Raw genomic sequence first — 21,566 nt, 5'->3', positions numbered from 1 at the left:
TTGAGGCTCCTCTGTAAGCCCAGCCTATTCCCAGGTCTCCAGACTGGGCACCTCCATTTCTTCCTCTGTGTATCTCTTTCCATTGACCTGTATAAGAAAAACAAATATCCTATATTTCTATATGTTGTAGGTTCACATGCAAGTAAAAGAACAAAAAAAATATATCCTGCAAAAAAGAGAGCTTGATACTGTGCCAAACAGGCATTCCTGTTAGAATTTTCAAACCTCACTTAAGTCATTTTTGACAAACACTGATTGCTCATGATCTCTGTGTTTAGAATTAAGTACTTAGAACTAGAGGTATACAGTGTTAGGAGGCACAAGATTACGCCTGAGAAGTTTATAGTTTGGTAAGTGAATCGAATGTGGTAAAAATATCACTTGAGAAGGGTATGAAAAGTAGCCTGTAAAGAACAATGATGATAAAATATTATGGATGTACCAGAGATGAAAGTGAGAAAAATGCTTGGTTTTCATTAATAAAACTTTTTTTCTCACAACACTCCATGAGGGAAATCATAGAAAGGCTTGGTCCTGTGTAGCTCTGTTCAAAAATGAATTTATTATAACACAAAGAATTTGGGATCTCAAGGTAGAAGCTTCCATTCTCTTCATAGATGATGGTTTCTTAGTCGTAGATATTGAGGCAGAAATGTACTGTGATTGGTATATATGAACTTATCTTTGGAGTGAAACAGGCACTCAGCAGATGGTAGCTCTTGCTAATTAGCAAATGCACTACTGAATTTCCTCCCTATTAATGCCAATTAGATTTTGCTGCAGGTCGTGTTTTACACAAGTTTCTTACTGCCAAGTTTTTCAGATGGGAGAGGTCATACTTTCAGTCTTGTAAGTCTCCTTGGAGCAATTAGATGACATCCTTCAGTTTACTCAATGATTGCTTGTTGCTCTCTTGCATTTATATTTAACAAATTTTAAAGTGTAGTTAAGTTACTTCCCTATATTTGAAATATGTGTCTCTGCACTCAGGTTTTCTTTTCTGTCACAGACGTTCTTTACATCTGAAGTCTTACATTTCTCCACATATACTTTAGGCTTTTCTTTGAAGAGGGTTACTCCCTCTGCTGGCTCTAACTATGAAATGAAAGCATGTAATAAGTATAGTTCTGATCACAAATCCTGGGGCTTTATGATGTTCTTTGCCTTCGACTTTTTCCAAAGTGTAGAATTAAACTTTAGTTTGGCTCTCTCTAATTCTGGATATAAAATCACCCAAGAATCTGAGAGATATTTTACATTGCTTTTGAGAACAATATGAAATTCTATGAGACTAGTAGTGACTTGATAATTAGGAAAGTCTGGTGTGCAGATTTACAGTATATAATAGGTGCTCAATAAATATTTATTAGTTTCTTGATTGCAGTCATATTTTTATTGTACACAGATTGTGTGTGCTTTATTGTAGGAGCAATAAATCACCCATTCTGTTTAATGAAGTCATCTCTGTTTCCATAGCACTTTCTCAATGCCTTATTATAGTTCCAACCACACTGTATTATAGTTGTTTATTTTTATATTTGCTTCACTAGACTATGAACTCTTCCAGGACAGGCACAGCCTATTATTTGTCTTTTTTGTCTCAATCCCTGTCGTGGTAGGTTGGTTGCCCAGTAAATCTTGGTGAACTTCAGCATTACACTACAATAAATGTCTTCTCAAATGATGTACAACCAGCCAGAAAGTTTAAGTAATTTGAATTTTTCCTGCGTTCTACTTTTACCATGAAGAAGTAATTGAAAGTAACTAATTTATTCAGAAGAACCACTACCTAAATGTGAGCATATCTGCACTAACAGAAATAGTATGGTTAGTACAGACATAGCAAGATGTCCTCAGCATCTAAGTCTGTAATAATATATAATGGTAATTGATGCCTGTAATCGTTATATGAAAGCCCTGAAGGGTACTTTATAACTTTTATTGTCATTCTGTACTTTCATTTTCAATGCAAAACCAGATTTTTATGTATGTTGCTTGCTTAAAGCAAGATATACCAGCTCTTATTTTTTAGGACTGTGTTAGTTAAAGATATACATTCCAAAGTTTATTTTGTGCTCCCAGCCCTCCCTGTATATTGTCACAGAATAGTGCTTTTCAGAGTGTTTTCCAAGGAACACTAATTCTGTAGAATGGTGATAGATTTTATATGAGGGAGAAAAATCATTCAGCTTGGTAATGCTGAATTAGATAGGTTTCTTTTTTAACTACAGGAATTCTCAGAGCCTTTCATATGTCAGTGTACAATGTGAATTTAAAGAGGGTGGACTCAGCATATTCCCAAATTTGTCTGACTTAGAACCTTTTCCATAGAACATTTCTGGGCATTATCTAAGTCCCTCTGGGAAACAGGAATGTACACAATCAGGACTAAACAGTGTAGCCAAATGGCTTCCTCCAACATCATCTCCAAGATATTACCAATAGTCCTCTTTAACTAGGTGTCTTTATTAATTGAAAATATTGATGAAATCATTTTAATCTATTTCTTTTTGAAGTCAAATGAAGAACCTCACAGATGCTATATATTTATTTTAATAGGCATAGCTTTTAGGGCTGTATCACAGTATTCCTTCTCATGTTTCCCACCACATTTTTTGAATCAGTCAGACTATAAACCACATAAGGGCAGGAACCATGCCCTGCCATCCACTAGCACTAAGTGTCAGCCACCAAGTAGCACTCTGCAAATATTAGTGACTAAATGAAGAAAATCATTTCTGCAGTCATTCAGTCTCTAAACTACAAGGGAAAATGGTACAACATGTATGCTGATCATTGTCTTTCAGTCCCCTCACCAAAATAGTTTTCATGGTCCCCATGTTTAAATTCCATGTTGAGTAAATGTGAATTTAGGCTCACTACAGATGGAAACATAACTGCATGACCTCTCTAGAGGGATACGTGGCAACAGGAGCCCATAGCTTTAAGGTTTGCCCCTTAACTAATCTACAGGGCTATATACTGACATGTATAGTTTTGTATTTTAGTGTATAATGATGCTTCATAATTTTGTTCACAGCAGAAATCTAGTAAAAACCACCATCCAAAACCACTTTTAGAAGCTTCTAAAACTTCTACGTTATTAATATTTAAACAGACATTTCAAAATACTTTTCAGTTTCGTCTCTATTTAATGCCCAAATTATCTAAGAACTCTGTATAAATATATAGCTTGTACAGATGCTTAAAGAATTGGGAATCTGCTAAAAGACAGACTAGAATGGGCAAAAGTGAAAAGAAAAGCCTAACATTTTTAAATTGTCTTAAACTACTGAATCACACATCTCTACACAAATAATAGATATCATTGTTTATTCTGTTATTACAAAGAAAGTCTAGTGAGTGCTTTAATAAATCCAGATTACATTATCATTTTTTTTTAAGAAAATGAAATTTTATTAATATTATTTTTTACATTCTAGGATGTTGTTGTAGAGCAGTTGGGAGGGAGGGGGAGAGGGAAAAGGGGAAGGAAATGGGATGGAAGAAGAAGGAAGGAGGAGGGGTGGGATTGAGGCCTGTGGTGCCCCCCTCATTCTCATAGGAGAGACTGGGGGGCTTCCAGCAATGGCTTGGTCATTGCTGGGCTGGGTGCAGATGTCAGGGGGTGTGGAAAAGCCCTCATTCCCCCACCATCTCAGCTCAGGAATCCAGGACCCTTCTTGCTGCAGCTTGGTGGTCGTTGCTGGGCTGGTTGCACATGTCAGGGGGCGTGGCCGAGGCCCCCCACAGCCCCTGCTTGGGAGAGCCTGAGGTGCTTCCCGCGGCAGCTTGGTGGTCGTCCCTGGGCTGGTTGCATGTGTCAGGGGTGTGTGGCCGAGACCCTCTGCCCCCCACCATCCCAGGTCAGGAGAAACCAGGATGCTTCCAGCAGCAGCTCAGTGGTCACAGCTGGGCTGGCTGCGCATGTTGGGGGGGGCGTGGCCTAGTCCCTCATCTCTCATGTTTGGGATTGGTTGTGGGTGTCAGGGGGCATTTCTGAGGCCTGAGGCCCTCCCTCCTTTCTGGCTTAGTATCCCAGGGGACTTCTGGTCCTGTGTATTGTAGGTGTTCTTTGGTGAAATGAGACCTTTACTAGTTAATATGAAACTTTGTCTCTGGTCATGGGTACTTTGTTTTTTCTTTCAGTTCTGTGTTGGATTATTTGCTGTTCCCACCATTTAAACTCTGCACTGAAACTAATTTGTTGTCCTTTGCTTATTTCTAAAATGGGGGAACTTCCTGCTGTGGGGACCAGTATTTAAGCTCTGCGGTTGAGCTAGATTGCTGCTTTGCTGCTGATTCCCTAGGGACGGCTTTTTGTGCAGCTCAGGTTTAAATGGTTGACTTTGTAGGTACTTCCGGCTCTCAGGAGATCCAAAACTCTGGTCTGGGCCTGAGTCTTTTCATCAAACTGCACCCCATGCAATTCTTTATTCCTGATCAGTCTCTTCTGAGTGGTCCTTCACTGATTGGGGTGCAGATCAACTGTCCTTGCTGTGCCCCAGTGTTCTCCCAGTGGGCCCATCTCTCCCACCGCCCATGCTGCAAACACTTCCCATGGGAAAGGCTGTGCATCGGCCCCTTGGGATGACTCACCAGCCTCTGAGTGGCTCCTTTTCTTCAGTTGTTGTGGCTCCTCACTCCTGTGTGAGTCCATGGGAACCCCATTAGTGGTCTTGTTGGCCTGGGGGTCACCAAGGGCCCTCCTCTCCCCTGCCGCCTCCAAGCAACTTCATCCAAAGGGCACGGCTGCGTCTTTTGCCTGCTTCTGCTCTGTGCACTCAGCAGCTCCACCCTGGACACAGCCGGGGCTCGAAACAGTCCAAGCAGTTTTTTCTTCCTCCCATCCTGGCTTCTCCTGCCTTCATGCACTCCATAGGTCTCTCCTCCTCTTTGCCTGAGCTCTAGGGGCCCCAGCTTCGCTGTCGTTGCTTTTTTATAGTTGTAAATTGCTTGATTTGTGAGAGAGAGAGAGACACTGGGGACTATCTATTCCACCATCTTGACTGGAAGTCCCCCATTATCATTTTTTAAAAACTTAAATTCTTACAAATTGATTAGTCCAAAGTAGAGGAAGTACCACTACACACTAACTTGAATGGTTGGGAATATCAAGTGTTGGCCAAGATAGGGAGAGACAGGAACTCATACGTTCCTGGTGGGAGTGTAAAATGGTTCAACCACTTGGAAAACTGGTAGTATCTACTAAACATTCTTAATCCATGGTAATGTAAGTCAGAATAGGATGGTATTGGCTAGAAAAGGTACAAGAGGACCTTCTGTGGTGATGTAAATATTCCATATCTTGGTCTGAGTGGTGCTTACTTAGACGTGTACATACATAAAATTACATTGTACACATTGAGGTGTACACATTGAGATTTGTGTACACCTCAATATAAATAAATGAATGAATGCCTTAGACAAATATACATGTGTATATATATGAACTGATGCCGACAGTGGCTAAAACTTATTTACTCTTCACAAGAGATTTCCTTTGAGGTATGATGTATAAAATTGATTCTATTACCATATTTATGAATCTAGGACACCTTTATACCTTCAGAATAGCCTAAAGACAGATGGATTTTTTCTCTTCCCTGGTTTGGCTTTTTGTTGTTTATCTTTTTTGAAGTTTGAAGGCAAATTTGGAAGAATTTCTTTGTCAAAGAAGGTATTTTTCATGGCCACACATTAAGCAAATAGTCATCATATGCCTGCTGTGTGTCAGATACTGTAGCAAGCATTGGAGATCCAAAGATAGGTAGCACCCAGTCCCTCTATTGTAGCATTCAGTATTGTAGGAGTAATAGAGATGGAAGTCAATTCTTGGGGTCACACTACACTTCAGCAGGGGCTGTAAGAGATTTGTGCTGTTGAGTGTAGAGCAGAGAGCTGTTCCCTCTCTCTTGAATGTTCTGGGAGGCTTTCACAGATGGCATCTCTAGGCCCTGATTCTATTTTTGCCATATATGAGAGTCCTCTATATATTATTTACAAGGGTGATTCAAGAGTATTTTTAGTTATTAAAGCATAATTAAAGTATTTTTATGTAATTTACATGTTTTCTTAGATATCATTGTAAGCACTTCTAAGACCATTTATCAAAGCTCTAGCAGTTTCAAGGATAAAAGACCTGACACAGATTTCTAGAAAGCAGCACCATTCTTTGAAATGTTTATAAATGGAAAGGTAGTGTTTCTTTGAATTAGTTCTGAGGTAAAAGCCAGGTTTTACACAAACTTGGAGGGTGACTTTTCCTTTCAAGTATGCAGCAACCACACTGCATGAACACATGTGCAGCACGAGCCCCTGAGTCTAGGTGAGAAGCCTTCCGCTGGTTTTTATGTTCACACATGTATCTCTCCTAATAGCGGATGTACCTAGAAATACTCTGTCAGCTCTGTCAAGTCCTTGGTATTAGGGTGGTTCTTCCTAGAAACTCAGACAATTTTAAGAGGACCATTGTGGCTCATTAAGAGCAAATGAATTTATGTTTTCTGTAATTATCTATTTAATTTAACAGAACGATATTCCCTATCAATGATCCTTTCTTTCACTTCTGCTCATAGAATATATGTGAAATAAATTTTAAGGATACTTAAACTTTAAGTATAGAGAAGTATTTTATAAAAGAAAGAAGGGAAAAGTTTAGTAAAGAGCTAGGACATATATTATATATCAGACTTTTTTTTTTTAAGCAACATTGGAATAAGATAGTTAATTCCACGATGATGTCGTCACGTCCATGCAGTTGCAGTGCGTTCAAACTTGAAAAATTCTTACACCTAGTAATGTGATTTTTTGGTTTTTTTCATAGGGACTATGTTATAAAATGGTACGGGAAAATATTCAAGTTCCCCAAACTGTATTTTCCTTCTCCTGTTTCCACAGCTCTAGTCCACTATTCATTTTGCTCTTTTGTAAACAAGAAGGCACTCTTTATACAGTGCAGAAGTGGGCAAGGGATGAGTTTGAGAAAGAGTCTGACCTGGGGAACTGGTTAGATGATGATTTCATTTGCAGAGATACAAGGATACAAAAGGAGAACAAGATTGGGAGGACAGACAATGCTGTTGTCTACAGGGAAAGGATGTTATAGGGGACAGCAGAAACATGCCTATGCACATAGTGCCAGACTTCTGGCCCCATGCAAGGCATTGTGGATAGGTCGACATTTTCTACCCTCCATCCAGGACCCTGCCATTTGCTCATCCTTGACCCTGATTCCCTCAACTGGTGGCCATCTTGATGAAATCCCTTGGAATACCATTATCCTAGAAAAACAACTTTTTACCTCTTGTCACCTTTTCTGGTAAACCTATTGAAAAGTTGCTTTGGAAATATAGACTTTTTAAAAATATTATAATTAGACTTAGGAAAAAAAATAAAAGATTTGAGGTCATTTAGCCCCCACAGTGAGGAGAATGAACCTGAGTCAGATAAGCCCTGCTTCAAATCCGGGTGCTCCCAATTTACTAGCTGATTGGCCCTTATCTTCTGTGAGTCTCAGCTTCTTTGCCTGTAAAAACAGTCAGTGATATTCACCTCAAACCATTAAACCGAAGATAATATAAGGGAACAGGTGAAGTCAATCCAACACACTACTTTATATCTACTGTTTTACAAATGTTTTCTTTCTCTCTTTCCCTAGCCCATTTCTTTACCCTCAGATAAGATAAAAATGAAAAATTTTAGAAGGAAAGATCACAAAATCTCACAGTAATCCGTTTTGATATTTAACATTTCTTTTTTTTTTTTTTTGTCCTTTTTGTGACCGGTAAGGGGATCGCATGGCTTGGTGTCATCGGCACCGCGCTCAGCCAGTGAGCCCACCGGTCATCCCTATGTAGGATCTGAACCTGCGCAGCGGGAGCGCCGCTGCGCTCCCAGTGCCTCACTCTCCCGAGTGCGCCACGCGGTCGGCCCAATATTTAACATTTCTTATTGTCAGAAAATACTTCCTTCTGTCTAATCCAAATTCCTAATTCTGCAATCTAAGTCCTTCTCTCAGTTGTGTCCTTCTCCTTTTTGTTTGCAGTTTTAGTCTTGCTAAATGAACATCGTGAAACATTCTAGTCTTCAAAAGCATATTTTCTTTATTTCTTGCTTTTAATAGCTGAAAGCAGAAAATATAATGGGAGCTCCAGAATCCTCTGTAGTCTTCAAATTCATTTCTGGTAGCCCTGATTAATTGGAAATTGCATGGCTGGTTTTCTTTTCCTTCTTGCATCTCTATGAATCTTTTTAGAGGGAGGTGCGTAGGGGAAGATACTGAGGGGAGTGCATACTGCAGAATGAGCTATACCTTGGTAGCTCCTTCCAGTTGAGGATCTTCAAATCCTTCCCATTTAAGGAAGGCAGTGCCCACAGAATTTTAAGATGTTCAAGAATGTGTGTGTCTGAACTTAGATTTCAAAAGTATGCTTCTGTTTTCCTTCTTGCCTGCTCTAACCACCACATAACCTGCTAGTACTCATTTAGTAGGTTTGCATACAGCCTATGTAAAAATGAACATAGTAACCAACAAGAAAGAAGGCATGGACCTTAGAGGCATTTGACTATTTACATAGCAAAAAAAAAAAAAAAAAAATCCAGTTTTAAATTCTCTTACAAACCTGAGTAATTATGTGGCTTCCCAAAACATATAGATTTCCTTAAGGGTTAAAACAACTCTTCAGAGGAAACGATGAGCTATGCGGCCTGTCATATCCTGTGTTCAGAATAATTTTCATTTCTACTTATCTGTGAAGGTTGAAGGAATGTCTGCAAATATTTGCTTGGTTTCTATGGTGAAAACGGAGAGAGATCAAGTATGTGATTGTTTAGTGTCAAAATCAAAACTACACTATACTGTACTTCTACAAAGAAAATTAGTTTGTTATTTGAAACATAATACACATTTAGCAAGTGCTAACTATTTTAAGTTTCATGAGTTCAAGACAAAATTTAAACAATACAGCCTGAAGGAAAACATGGGCCCTTCAGGCATTTTAAAACTTCATTTCACAAAAATAAAATGGTCCTCACACTTTATTAAAGAGTCATCTGTTGGCTAAAGATAGTGTTGGTGTACTCTCAGAATGCCTGATGTGGACACAGCTATGGTAAATTTATGCTGTAATAGAAACTCCCTGTGTCCTGCCCTAGGTTATCCCTCCTCATCCTGCCAGCCTCCATTCTACTATCTTTTGGCTGCCCATACATTTATCTTATGCCTGCTGTGGACAATGCTCTGCAAGGTGCTGAGGTTAAAATGTCCACTAGAAAATGGTCTCTACCCTCTAAGGGCTGGCTTTGGGTCTAGTAGACAGTAAATACACAGTGAATGCGATACAGTGTGATAAGTGCTGTGATCACTTATGTTTGGGGAGGACTAGGGCAAGGTTTTAAGGAATTCACAGGAATCAGAATGGAGTTGTGAGGAGGACCTTAGCATATGGGAAGGCTGCAAGCCACGACCAGCAGGCATATTGGAAGCCTCTGAATGGGCTGAGGAAAGCCTTCGTGTGAAAGGGGAGCAGGTGATGAAGCCAGAGAATGCGTGGGAGCCAGATCACAAGGGCATCGTGGATTGACGGGACTTGAACTTGATCCTGAAAGCTCTGGAGACGTTCTGAAGGATTTTAAACAGGATAGTGGTGAGCACGGCTTCAGATGCAGAAGAGAAGACAGATAGAAAGAGATATCTTGTCAGGGAAAGACCCTATGGGTACCTGTTGGGACCACCCAGGAGAGGACAGGTCCATGATGGAATTGTCAGTACCTGTAGGAGTACTTAGTGGTGACGTCCAGCAGACAGTTCGATTTGTAGGTCAGATACACTGCAGAGTTCTGAGTACAGTATGGATTTGGAGGGAATCTACATATGATCCCCAGGGATTGAGCATCATATAAGAAAAGCAACTGCCTGAGGATGTAGCTTTAGAGAAAACAATGATTTTAAGGAAAGAAAGGTAGAAGGAGCACTAGGACAGGACCCTAGGATTCTGCACTTAAATCTCCACACAGACACCCCACCCTCACCCCAGTTGTCTGTCAGCCAATCATTTGACTCACTCCTTTCCTAATTTGTGACAACACTGTGTCCACTAAAATGGTACCAGAACTAACATAATACCTCTCATAAAGTGGGCACTCACATGTGGAATTGAGTTAAAGCTCACTTAGACCTTTCAAGGCTTGCTATCTGGGGTAAACCTTTTTTAGGTACATCTGCATAAGCATTAATAAAATGAGAGAGAGGTACAAGGCTCAGAAAGAGATGGCAAATGCCACTGGCATCACAAAAGGTCAGAAGCCAGGATCCCTGATCAACCTCCATTCATCCTTCAGTGGGATCATTATCGTCTCCCAGCCCCCAGACACAGTACATAGGCTCATGTCTGCTGAGTGGCTATCTTACCCCGAGATGCCCTTCACCTACTTGAAGGGAACATCCATCCCAGCTCATTTTCCCTATGCCGTTCATTACCCTAAAGGCCTTCTTACATATCCTCTGAATCAAATCAGATTCAGCACACCTCCTTCCACAGGTCCACTTCCTTTGTTAAAGAGACTTGGCCACTATGGCCCCATCTTCTCCAGTCTAAGTGATTGCCTCTGTTCACTTTCAGCACTGCCAGTGGGAGTTCCCTGCAGTTCATTCATGAATCTGGTCATAGATAATTACTGAGCACTTCCATGCATGACACTATGCATTGTGGCTGGTGAATCAGATGACTATAATGGAAAATAGAAAGGGTCAAGTACTATAGAAGCATAGCAGAAGCTCAGAGAGCACCTGGGAGATCAGGAAAGGCTTAGTGAGGAGGCAGTATATGAGCTAGGGCTTGAAAGATGGGTAGGATTTGGACCTGCAGAGACCCAGGGAAAGAGTATCCCATGGAGAAAACCATGCAAGCAATGGCCAGGTGGTGGGAAATCAGCTCATCTAAATGGGAGCCAGCAGGCCCACATGAGCCAGGGCAGCTCTAGGTCAGAGGAAGGACAATCAGCCTTCCCGCTGGTAGTGGACACATCAGAGCAGAGACGAACAGAGGTATTGGCACAGTGATCCATGCTCTGAGGCTCTATCTCATTTTTGTACAGCCCTTGGCCATTTTTTGTGATGTGTCAAATCATCTCATTCTGGCCCTTAGATTTCAAATTAGTGCATTTGAGATAACTGCATTATTTGTTGCAAAGTACTTTGTGTGTTAACTGTTATTGGTATTTAACTCAATAGTTTTCATTTAACTGGCATTATAATTAGAAGACTGTGTTCGACAGAATTAGAACTGTTTATTTCTAATATTCTTAATTTAACTGTGTAATTTTAAATGCCTGAATTTTGAGACCCTTAATGAAAAGTCACTGAAATTATTACTAGTTTTGATATTCATTTCACAAAACCATCATAGTTTTTTGTAGGGGAAAAAACATACATATTAGAGTTATATTGATATGAAGCAAAATAAACAGATTAGAGCACAGCTTAGAAAGCCTTCACTTTGATAAAATAAAGACTGAAGTATTTCAAGGATTGTATCCATATTCCTTATGAACCATTTTCTACGTTTGCGTTTGAGACATGTTGTTGAAGTGAACCCCAGAAGGAGAATATTACCACACTGGTACACTCCATAGTAATGACTCAATCAAAGGACAGCAAAGATATCCAAAAATAGAGTTCTTGGGTCTGTACAGCATATATGTTTTTAAAATCATTTTTACTATTGCCACATCATTTGGGAACTCTTAGAATGTTAACAGAGGGCACCTTACAGATCACCCAGTCCAGATGTTCTCTTTAACAGATGAGAAAACTGAGTCTTAAAAAAGAAGTTGCCACCTACACTAGTGACTTCATCTGTAACTGGATGTACAGGATTAGTGGGAGTCCCAACAGGAAATATATGGCACACTCAAACTGAAGTAACTCAAGGAGGATTTGTTTACATTGACACGATTTACAAAGATATGGGTTTAGGGGAGCTCAGGAGATGGTGCCTGAGTCTTAGTCGCAGCCAGGCCATTGCCGTTCCTAGGTTCAAAAGGAAGAAGGGGAGAAGTTACTGGAATCCAGAGGGAAAGATCAGGTAGAATGGGCAGCCCAAGGTGGACATTGACTCTGTGATGGCGACACAGCCCACTCTGGACAGCTTTGCTGGGAGGAAATCATGGAGTTTAAGGACTCTGACTTCACTCTTCTCCCTCTCTCAGAACTCCTGCCGAGGCTTCCCATTGGCCCAACCCAGTAAGAAACTGGAGGCACATGGCAGATGGAGGTCTACAAGGGCAGAGGCCTGCAGGAGAGGCCAAAGGAATATATCCTGCACAACGTTCATACCATGCTTTTCTTCTGTTGTAGCCTAGTAAGGATGAATCAGATAACTTTCACAGTTTTTTCAGGATCTTGGTGAAAGGGTACATGAATAAAATACTGTTAATTAGAATATTAATTGAAAGCCATTTACTTTGATGTATTTTGAGTCAGAGTTGGCCTTGGCTATACTTTTTCTTATACTGTATTGAACTGGTTTTAAAAATTGTGAATATAGATCAAAGCAGTTTAAACAGATACATCCACTTGTGTAAATATCCTTGAACTCCCTTGCTCTTGCTGCTCCCCTCCTGTTGCCAAATCAGTTCAGCACCTCTAGAGGCTATTAATACATGTAATGATTGTAATAAACATCGTATTTGCTTTGGTTCCAGCTGGCTCCAACCACCAAACTCTGTCCATAGTTTCTATTGTTGTCTTTGCTTACTAGACAACTGCATTGTTATCATTAGTAGCTACCTTTGTCATAGATTTCTAAATGTTGACCTTTAGAGATATTGCACTCGTTTCCCTCAACATGTTTTTAAATTTAAATTTACCATTTATTTTGTTTTTAAGGATATTAGAATCATTAAACATAGAGAACTTTGGTAGAAATTAATTGGATGTGTTGTTGCAAACTTTCCCTACTTCATACACCAAAACATTGAAACATTTTTATCGGTATTGTCCATTCTTTATAAAGCTTTCAAATAGGAATTAATAAATTTCTGCTTATGTGTAACTTAAACTGTTTTTAAGTTAGGCAATCTCTTATTGCCTAACTTAAAGTTTTTAGTGGCCCGGAAGTATAATTCCTAACCAAAAGGAATTTATATGTTACTGTCGGGAAATTTTGATACATTTTGTTCCTAAAACTTGGAACTAGATTTAGTTGTAGTAGATATATTAAATCTTATGAAATTACAGAAATTGTCATCATTCGAGATGTTTAAAATTACAGTGACCTGATGTGAGGATTGAAGGTTGGAGATTGTAAAATAGCCACATAAATTAACAAATTAAAACTGAGAAAGCTCTCTTGACGTATAGGATAATAGTCCATAAACTAGGGAATGATTATTAGAAGAAGCTATTCTTTTATATCTATTGCAAAATATAGTAATTTATTGTTTTTAAGTGTAGGCACTGGGCGTTGCTGGAGTTATTTTATTAGCAAATTAACTAGAAATGTAAGTCTTTTACAATTCATACTTTCTTTTCGAATTCAAGCATGTTGAATTCCACAAAGATTAAACCAAAGAGATGTCTCTTTAGACAAATATTCATAGTTCAAAATAGGGCATAACATAAACTTAAGTAATGAATCTAATTCCTCTTGCTTTGTTACAATGATTTACATGTAGACTAAGCAAAAATATTGCAGATACAAATGAAATTTTTAAATCTTAGCTTTCATTGAAATTATTAAATGGGAATTGATGATTAGATGTTATATCCTACAGAGCACTGTCATGATTGAGAACCAGAAACTAATAGAAATCTTTTTCTTAAAACTTTTTTAAGGAAATCATTTAAGCCCAAAGGACAGGTGAGTTTTTGAGATTTTTAAACTCATTAAAATATTTCAAAGTAAATTTAAAATCGTTTCCCGTTGATTATTTAATTAGGGCCTGTCCCTTTGCCTATTGATTTGTGGATGTTTGGAGTGCTGAATTAAAGGTGCTGTGTTGAGGGCCAGCCCGTGGCTCACTTGGGAGAGCGTGGTGCTGACAACACGAAGCCAAGGGTTAAGATCCCCTTACCAGTCATCTTTTTTTAAAAAAAAAATTTTTTTTTAATTAAAAAAATTTAAAGATAAAGGTGCTGTGTTGGATGTTGAGGAAAGAACACAGGGTTGAAGTGTCCTGGTGAGAATTTCCCCTCTTCTACATCTCAGCTATGTGACTGACCAGATTATTCAACTTCCATGAAATTTCTGTTTTTCTGGGCTGTATTATATGCTTACTGACAGCAACTGACTGAACTCGCACCACTGAAATCATCATCCAGCCCCTCTTTTCTTTTCCACTTTCCACTTCCCATGCTGCCATGTTTTTGTGGCAAGTGTGCATTTAAAACTTGATGTCTGTCGGTCCTTATAGACATCTTCCTATACACGTATGGTTATTGTATTTACACCCACACATAACTTTTAATAAAAAAATTGGAATATATTTCTCACTGTTCCATAACTTATTAACATTATATCATGGACGTCTTTTTTGTGGAGCAGGAATGAACAGGAACTATTCCATTCTTTCTGATGGCTTAAGAATATTCTCCTATTGGTAGTTATTCTGGAGTAAACATCCTTGTGAATAATACATCCTTGTTTGTATACTATACTAGTATGAATAGTTCTATAGGATAAACTCTGGGTCAGGGACATGTGCACTATTAATTTTACTTATATAGGTACTGTCAGATTTTCTTTTATAAAGGTTGTATCAATTTGCAGTTTAAAATAGTTTTTCCATACCATGGGCAACTGTGAATAGTGTCGTTCTGTTTATTTCTGCAGTAATACCTCTTTATTGTAATGGGTTTCTTTTTTTCTTTTCTTCCTTCTTTTCTTTCTTTCTTCTTCATTCTTTCTTTCTTTAATGAGATTGAGTATCTTCTTCGATAGCTTTTTCTTCTTGTGAATTACCTTTTCATAGTCTTTATCAATTTTTCTATTGTGTTTTATTTCTTTCTGAGTTGTACAAGTTCTTTATATACTATGGATATTAATTCTCTGACTTCATACATGTTTCAGACATTTTCTCCCAGGTTATCATTTGTCTTTTGCCTCTGTTTATTTATCTATCTATCTATTTTGCTGAAGATGATTTCAGTTTTAAATAACTGTGTCTAGGAATCTTTTCATCTAAGACTTCTGGATTTCGCACCATCCTAAAAAAGGCCTCCATATCCAAGGTTCTCTACTTTTTTTTTCTGGTACATTTCTCTAGTTCTATTTTGTATATTTACATGTTTCATGAAATTTTAAAAGAAATTTAAACCGTATAAAATTTTATATTTTTTAACTTTTTTTTTTAAATCATTATATGATGTAGTTGATTTTCATGGCTGTTTACCAATTCCTTCCTTCCCCCCACTCCCCCTTTCCCACCCCCATCAATATCATATCTGTCTTCTTAACACATTCAAGAAATTGTTGTGTTTGTTGTCTTTTTTCCCCTACTTGTTTGTTTATTCATTTATTTATTTTTATTAGCTCCACATATAAGTAAGAACATGCGGTATTTCTCTTTCTGTGCCTGGCTTATTTCACTTAACATAATTTTCTCTAAGTCCATCCATGTTGCTGCAAATGGTAGTATTTCATTCTATTTACAGCAGAGTAGTATTAGCTATACCACATTTTTCCTTATCCACTCATCCAATGATGGGCATTTAGGCTGGTTCCCACCCTTGGCTATTCTAAATAGAGCTGCAGTAAAAATGGGAGTACAGGTATCCCTTTGACATGATGATTTCCATTCCTTTGGGTATATACCCAGCAGTGGGATAGCTGGGTCATATGGCAGTTCTATGGGTTGTTGTTTGAGGAACCTCTATACTATTTTCCATAATGGCTGCACCATTTTACAGTCCCACCAACACAGTGGTAGGGTTCCCTTTTCTCCACATCCTCACCAGCATTTATTATTCTCAGTCTTTTGGATATTAGCCATCCTAACTGGAGTGAGATGGTATCTCAAAGTGGTTTTGATTTGCACTTCCCAAATGCTGAGTGATGTTGAGCATTTTCTCATGTGTCTGTTGGCCATTTGTATATCTTCCTTTGAGAAATGCCTATTCAGCTCCTTTGTGCATTTTTAAATCAGTTTTAATCAGGCTACTTGTCTTAGTGCTGTTAAGTTGTTTGAGTTTCTTATATTTCTGGATATTAATCCTTTGCCAGATGCATAGCTTGCAAATATTTTATCCCACTCTGTTGGTTGTCTTTTCACTCTGTTAATTATTTCTTTTGCTATGCAGAAGGTTTTTAGTTTGATATAATCCCATTTGTTTATTTTTTCCTTTGGCTGCCTGTTCTTTTGGGGTCGTAGTCATAAAGTCTGTGCCCAATCCTACTTCCTGAAATATTTTCCCTATGGTTTTTTTTAGGAGTTTTATAGTTTTAGGATGTATATTTAATTCTTTAATCCATTTTGAGTTGATTTTATGGTGAGAAGTATGGGTCTAGTTTCATTCTTCTACATATGGATGTCCAATTTTCCCAGCACCATTTATTGAAGAGGCTATCTCTTCCCCAGTGGGTGTTCTTGGTGCCTTTGTCAAAGATCAAATGGCTGTCAGTATATGGGCTGATTTCTGAGTTCTCTGTTTTGTTCCATTGCTCCGTGTGTCTGTTTTTATGCCAGTACCATGCTGTTTTCATTACTATAGCTTTGTAATATAGTTTGTCATCCTGTAGTGTTATAACTCCAGCTTTATTTTTTTGGCTCAGGATTGCTTTGGCTATTCAGGGTCTTTTATTATTCCATGAAATGTTAGGATTGATTTTCATTGACAATGAGAACTACAAATAACTGTTGAGAGAAATTAAAGAGGATGCAAGAAGATGGAAAAATATCTCATGCTCTTGGATTGGAAGAATTAACATTGTGAGAATGTCCGTATTATGCAAAGTGATCTACAGATTGAATGTATAAAATTTTTAAAGACGTTTATGTAGAAAAAGTTTCTTCTCATATATGATGTGAAGTAGGGATCAAACTTTTTTCCTTCCAAATGGATCGCCACTTGTCTTGCTTTCACATATTGAAGTATATTTTTTCTCTCACTAAGTTGAAATTCAGCCACCTATAAGAATGTTAATCCCATAAATAAATCCATCTCTTCCTGGACTTTATTCTGTTTATTTAATCCATTAGCACCTACTATTTTATTTGCTGCTTAAAATACCTTCAATTATATTTTGGTAACAGAGAGGAAATCTCCCATATCCTTATTTCTCAAACTATTTTTGGCTCTTTTAAGCATTATCCTACCAGAGGTACCTTATTATCAAAGTTAAATTTCTCCCCAAAATCATTGAATTGTTTTAATTTTTGTGCTAATATAGGAATGACTATTATCTTTATAATATGGCCCTTTCCAGTCTTAGTCATGGTTTGTCTCACCATTTATTTAGTTTTTATTTTATGTTCAACAGTAGTATTTTGTTTTCTTCATATAGGTCTTACAGGTTTTTTTTAAACTCCTCAATATTTTGCATTTTTTTGTTACTGTTGTGAATGGGTTCCTTTTTCCATTATATTTTTAACTGAATTGCTAGGATTTATGTTATGTCTAATGTCTACCATTATCCAAATTCTTATTGTTTTATTGATATTTTTGTTAACATTAATTTTATTTACCAGAAACATAAGGCCGATGTGCATAAAGCAGAAACCCTTAGAAATACAAGGAAATACTGGGGGAAAGACAACAAAAATCTCAATTCTCCTTCAGAGTTTGACAAAGTATAGAAAAATATAAGCAAGGATTTGTATGATAAACAACTTTACACTTAAAAAAGAATACTCTCTGACACCCCACAGAGCAAGGCCTGTTATACACATCATCATACAGAAAACAATAATAAATTCTACCAAACAGAAATTGTACAGGTTACATTCTCTGATTGTGATGCAATAAAACTAGAAATCCAACAATTAAAAGATGACCATAAATAACCTGACCATAAATAACCTGACCATATGGAAGTTTTCTAAACAATTTATTCTTCAAAGTAGTGTACTCTTGGGTTAAAGAGAAAACTAAACATAAATTACATATTATATACTGATGAACAAAAATGAGACAAGTTCATTTAAAAATATGTAACCAAATGTTCTGTCATTAATTAAAATTGAAAATAAATAAGCCAAGTTTCAACTCAAAAAAAAAAAAAAAAAAAAGCTAGAACAACAACAAAGAAAAAGAAACCGGGAGGGGGAAATTTTAAAAGATAAAAATCAGCAAATTATAAAATGAAACAATATTCCTCTCAAAGTGAAAATAAAACCTTATGTCATTAAAATAATAATAATAATAATAATAATATAGCTAAACTGGCAAACCTAATGTACATAAAGAGAAAATAAAAATATACAACATTAAGAAAAAGTCAATATAACTATGGAAACATAAGATTAAAATAATGATGGGCCGAGCCCGTGGCGCACTCGGTAGAGTGCTGCGCTGGGAGCGCGGCGACGCTCCCGCCGCGGGTTCGGATCCTATATAGGAATGACCGGTGCACTCACTGGCTGAGTGCCGGTCACGAAAAAACGACAAAAAAAAAAAAAAAAAAAAAAGATTAAAATAATGATAAGAAATACTCTGCACAAATTTAAGCAAATACATTTTAAATCTATAATTTTTAATGATAAAAACCTTTATCATTACAAAAATTGACTCAGAAAGAGGTTAAATCTTGAACAGACTAATTACCAAGAAGAAATGAAAAGATTTTTAAAGACACATGCTAACAAAGATCCAGACCCATACGGTTTTATGAGTGAGTTTGTTTCAGCCTCAAAGGACTGATTATTCTTGTGTCATTTATACTATTCCAGAATATAGAAAAGAGGACAGCTTACATATCTCTGATATCAAAACATGAAAAATTACCACAAGAAAGAAAGCTATAGATCTCTCATTTATGAATATAAGTTAATATCCTAAATAAACATTAACGAATACAATCCAGAGTATCTTAAAAGAATAATACACAATGATTAAGAATGATTTATTCTAGGAAGACAAGGATAGTACAATATTAGGAAATCTATTAACATAATTCATATATCATTAATAAAATGAAGGAAAATGATCATATGGTCATTATTAGTAAAAGTTTTTAAAAGCGTTTGATAAAAATTCATTCTACATTCTGAGTGGTAACTGAATTTTAAGAAAAATAGAAGAGAACTTTCTAAACATATCAATATTGTCCTTATTATTTTGACTGTCTAAACATTTACTTGATGATCACAATAAGTATCACTGACTAAAGTATTGAAAATTAGGACAGTCAGCCCTACTAAAGATTTTTAGGATGGATAATCAATCAGAAATCAGTTTCCTTAGAACAGCTAAAATAATACTGTATTCATATTAAACTTTTTATCTCATATGATGCTAGACTTTATTTTGAATTGAGGTGAAAAGATAAATGTGTGCCCTCACAATATCTGTGCATGTCTGTAAACCACTTGAGTGGAACTTGATAGACAGTTTGCACCTGCACTTTTGTTTACAATATTTAGAGAAGCAAGGAAGTGTTCCTTCAGCTAGAAGTATTAATACAGCAGAAATAAATCATGCAACTAAAAACAAGAATTGGACACTCTCCTTAGCAAAAGTAGCTCCTTCTCTTTGGGGAATGATTGGTCATTGAATTTTGCCCAATTATCTTTCTGAGAATGATTGCCTTAAAATCATTAATTTGATATGTGGTTAAACCTTTATTTTTATGTGTACAGTATTGTGATAGGTATTTACAGATATAACCATGGGCAAAGTCAGGGTCATGACCTCAGGAAGGAACCATACTCTGAACTATGTTACAAGGTCTGATTTTCAGGTAGCAGCAGGTTCTGGGAGGTGGTGGTATCCAAGCTGGGCCTTGTAGGACAAGTAGAATTTCCACTTGTGTGTAGAGGAGAAAGAAGTGTTTACCAGGCTAGGAGAATAATGTAAACAAAAGCAAGGAGGCAGGAGCTATCTGATATGTTTGTATAATCTAGTGGTGCTCAAGCCTAGCCAAGCGTGAGGGTCACCTGAAAAACTTTTTAAAAAAGAAAGAAGGAAAAGAAAAACTCCAAGGGCCCAACCTGTAAGATCTAATTCAGTAGGGGCTAGATAAGGCTCAGATACCTGAGTTTTTCCAAAAGGCCCATGGTTGATTCTGATGCAAGGTCAGGGCTGAGAACCAGTGGTATAGGATAGTGTGTGACCAGAGTGTAAAAGATATGGAGGTACTATGGGAAATGATGCTGGAAAAATATTTTAGAGCCAAATGATAACTGGACAGTATTGTTTTGGTACTCTCGGTTTTATGTTTTGTTTTTTATTTCTATTACATCACTACCATCCCTCCTTTAGATATCAACCAGGTATCCCATAAAGGAAACTTGATCCCTGTGTGAATTCAAAGCAAAACATGTTAAATGAGATGAAGAGAGGGAACCTGGCAAGAATCTTATTCCAGTTCAGTGTTGCTGTGTGATCTCAAAACTTAAAACAACCACCATTTATTATTATTATTGTAATCTTGTCAGTTGGCTGGACTTAGCTGGACTGTTCTTCTGCTCTGTGTGATGACATTGGCGGGAACTGCAGTCGTCTGGAGGGTCAATTGGGCTTGACTGTCCAAGGTGGCTCACTCACGTGGCTTTCAGCTGAGAGCTCACCTTGGGGCTGTCGACCAGGGCATCTTCAAGGGTTTCACACAGCATGGCAGCTGGGTTCCAAGAAGTAGCATCTTGAGAACAAGCATTCAAAGAGGCCCAGGCTACAAGGTTTCTTATGACCTAGGTTTAGAGTCTCAGATATTACTTCCACCATGTTTTATAGGTCAAGCAAGTAACTAAGGCCAACTCAGATTCAATGGAAGGTGAATAAACTCCATCCCTTGATGGGAGGAGTAGTGCATGCATATAAAGAGCTAATAAAATTGATGGCAGCCATTTTTGGAGACTCGCTACTGCAATCTTAATGCACCAAGTAATGTAGAATCAAAATACATAAAGCAGAATTTCAGGAAATTTAGATAGACAATAATAATACAGTTAGACAAAACAATAAGGATAAAAGGGATCTGAGTAATATAAAAAGCTTATTAATAGATTTATGAATTGAATTTCTTATCTTACAATAAAGAATATACCCTCATTTCATGTATCCATAGAATATATACCCTTCCTCCCCAAAAAAGGAAGCACTTGAACACTTATACACTCATAAATATGAAGCCCTGACATGGTATATTTTTCTCAGCCCTCAAGCTGGCAGAGTAATTACAGTTGTGTTTGATTCATCTATTAATATGCACTACTCTGTATTAAATGGGCTTCTTCTCTTTTTGAAATCCCTTCCTCTGGATGACTTTTACACATGAACCCAAATAGTTGGGTTACACATTCTCTCATAAGTTCCTCCCCATTTTTTATTTGTTTTCTAAAAAGAGCAGCATGGCAGAGGACTTATAAGAGCAGTTTTGACTTGTCCTGGGTGCTCTGTAGACATCAGT

At 37.5% G+C, this 21,566-nt stretch overlaps 1 protein-coding gene across 4 annotated transcripts in view; it reads left to right on the top strand.

Annotated features, from left to right (window-relative positions):
* The window catches only part of CDK6 (cyclin dependent kinase 6), a 218,353-nt gene that overhangs the window by 145,110 nt on the left and 51,677 nt on the right, over positions 1-21,566 (top strand). The window lies entirely within an intron of this gene.

Source organism: Cynocephalus volans, chromosome 6, assembly GCF_027409185.1.
Source record: "Cynocephalus volans isolate mCynVol1 chromosome 6, mCynVol1.pri, whole genome shotgun sequence".
Taxonomy (NCBI): Eukaryota; Metazoa; Chordata; class Mammalia; order Dermoptera; family Cynocephalidae; genus Cynocephalus; species Cynocephalus volans.
Note: the sequence above shows the minus strand (reverse complement) of the source record. Positions and strands in the feature narration are given on the sequence as shown.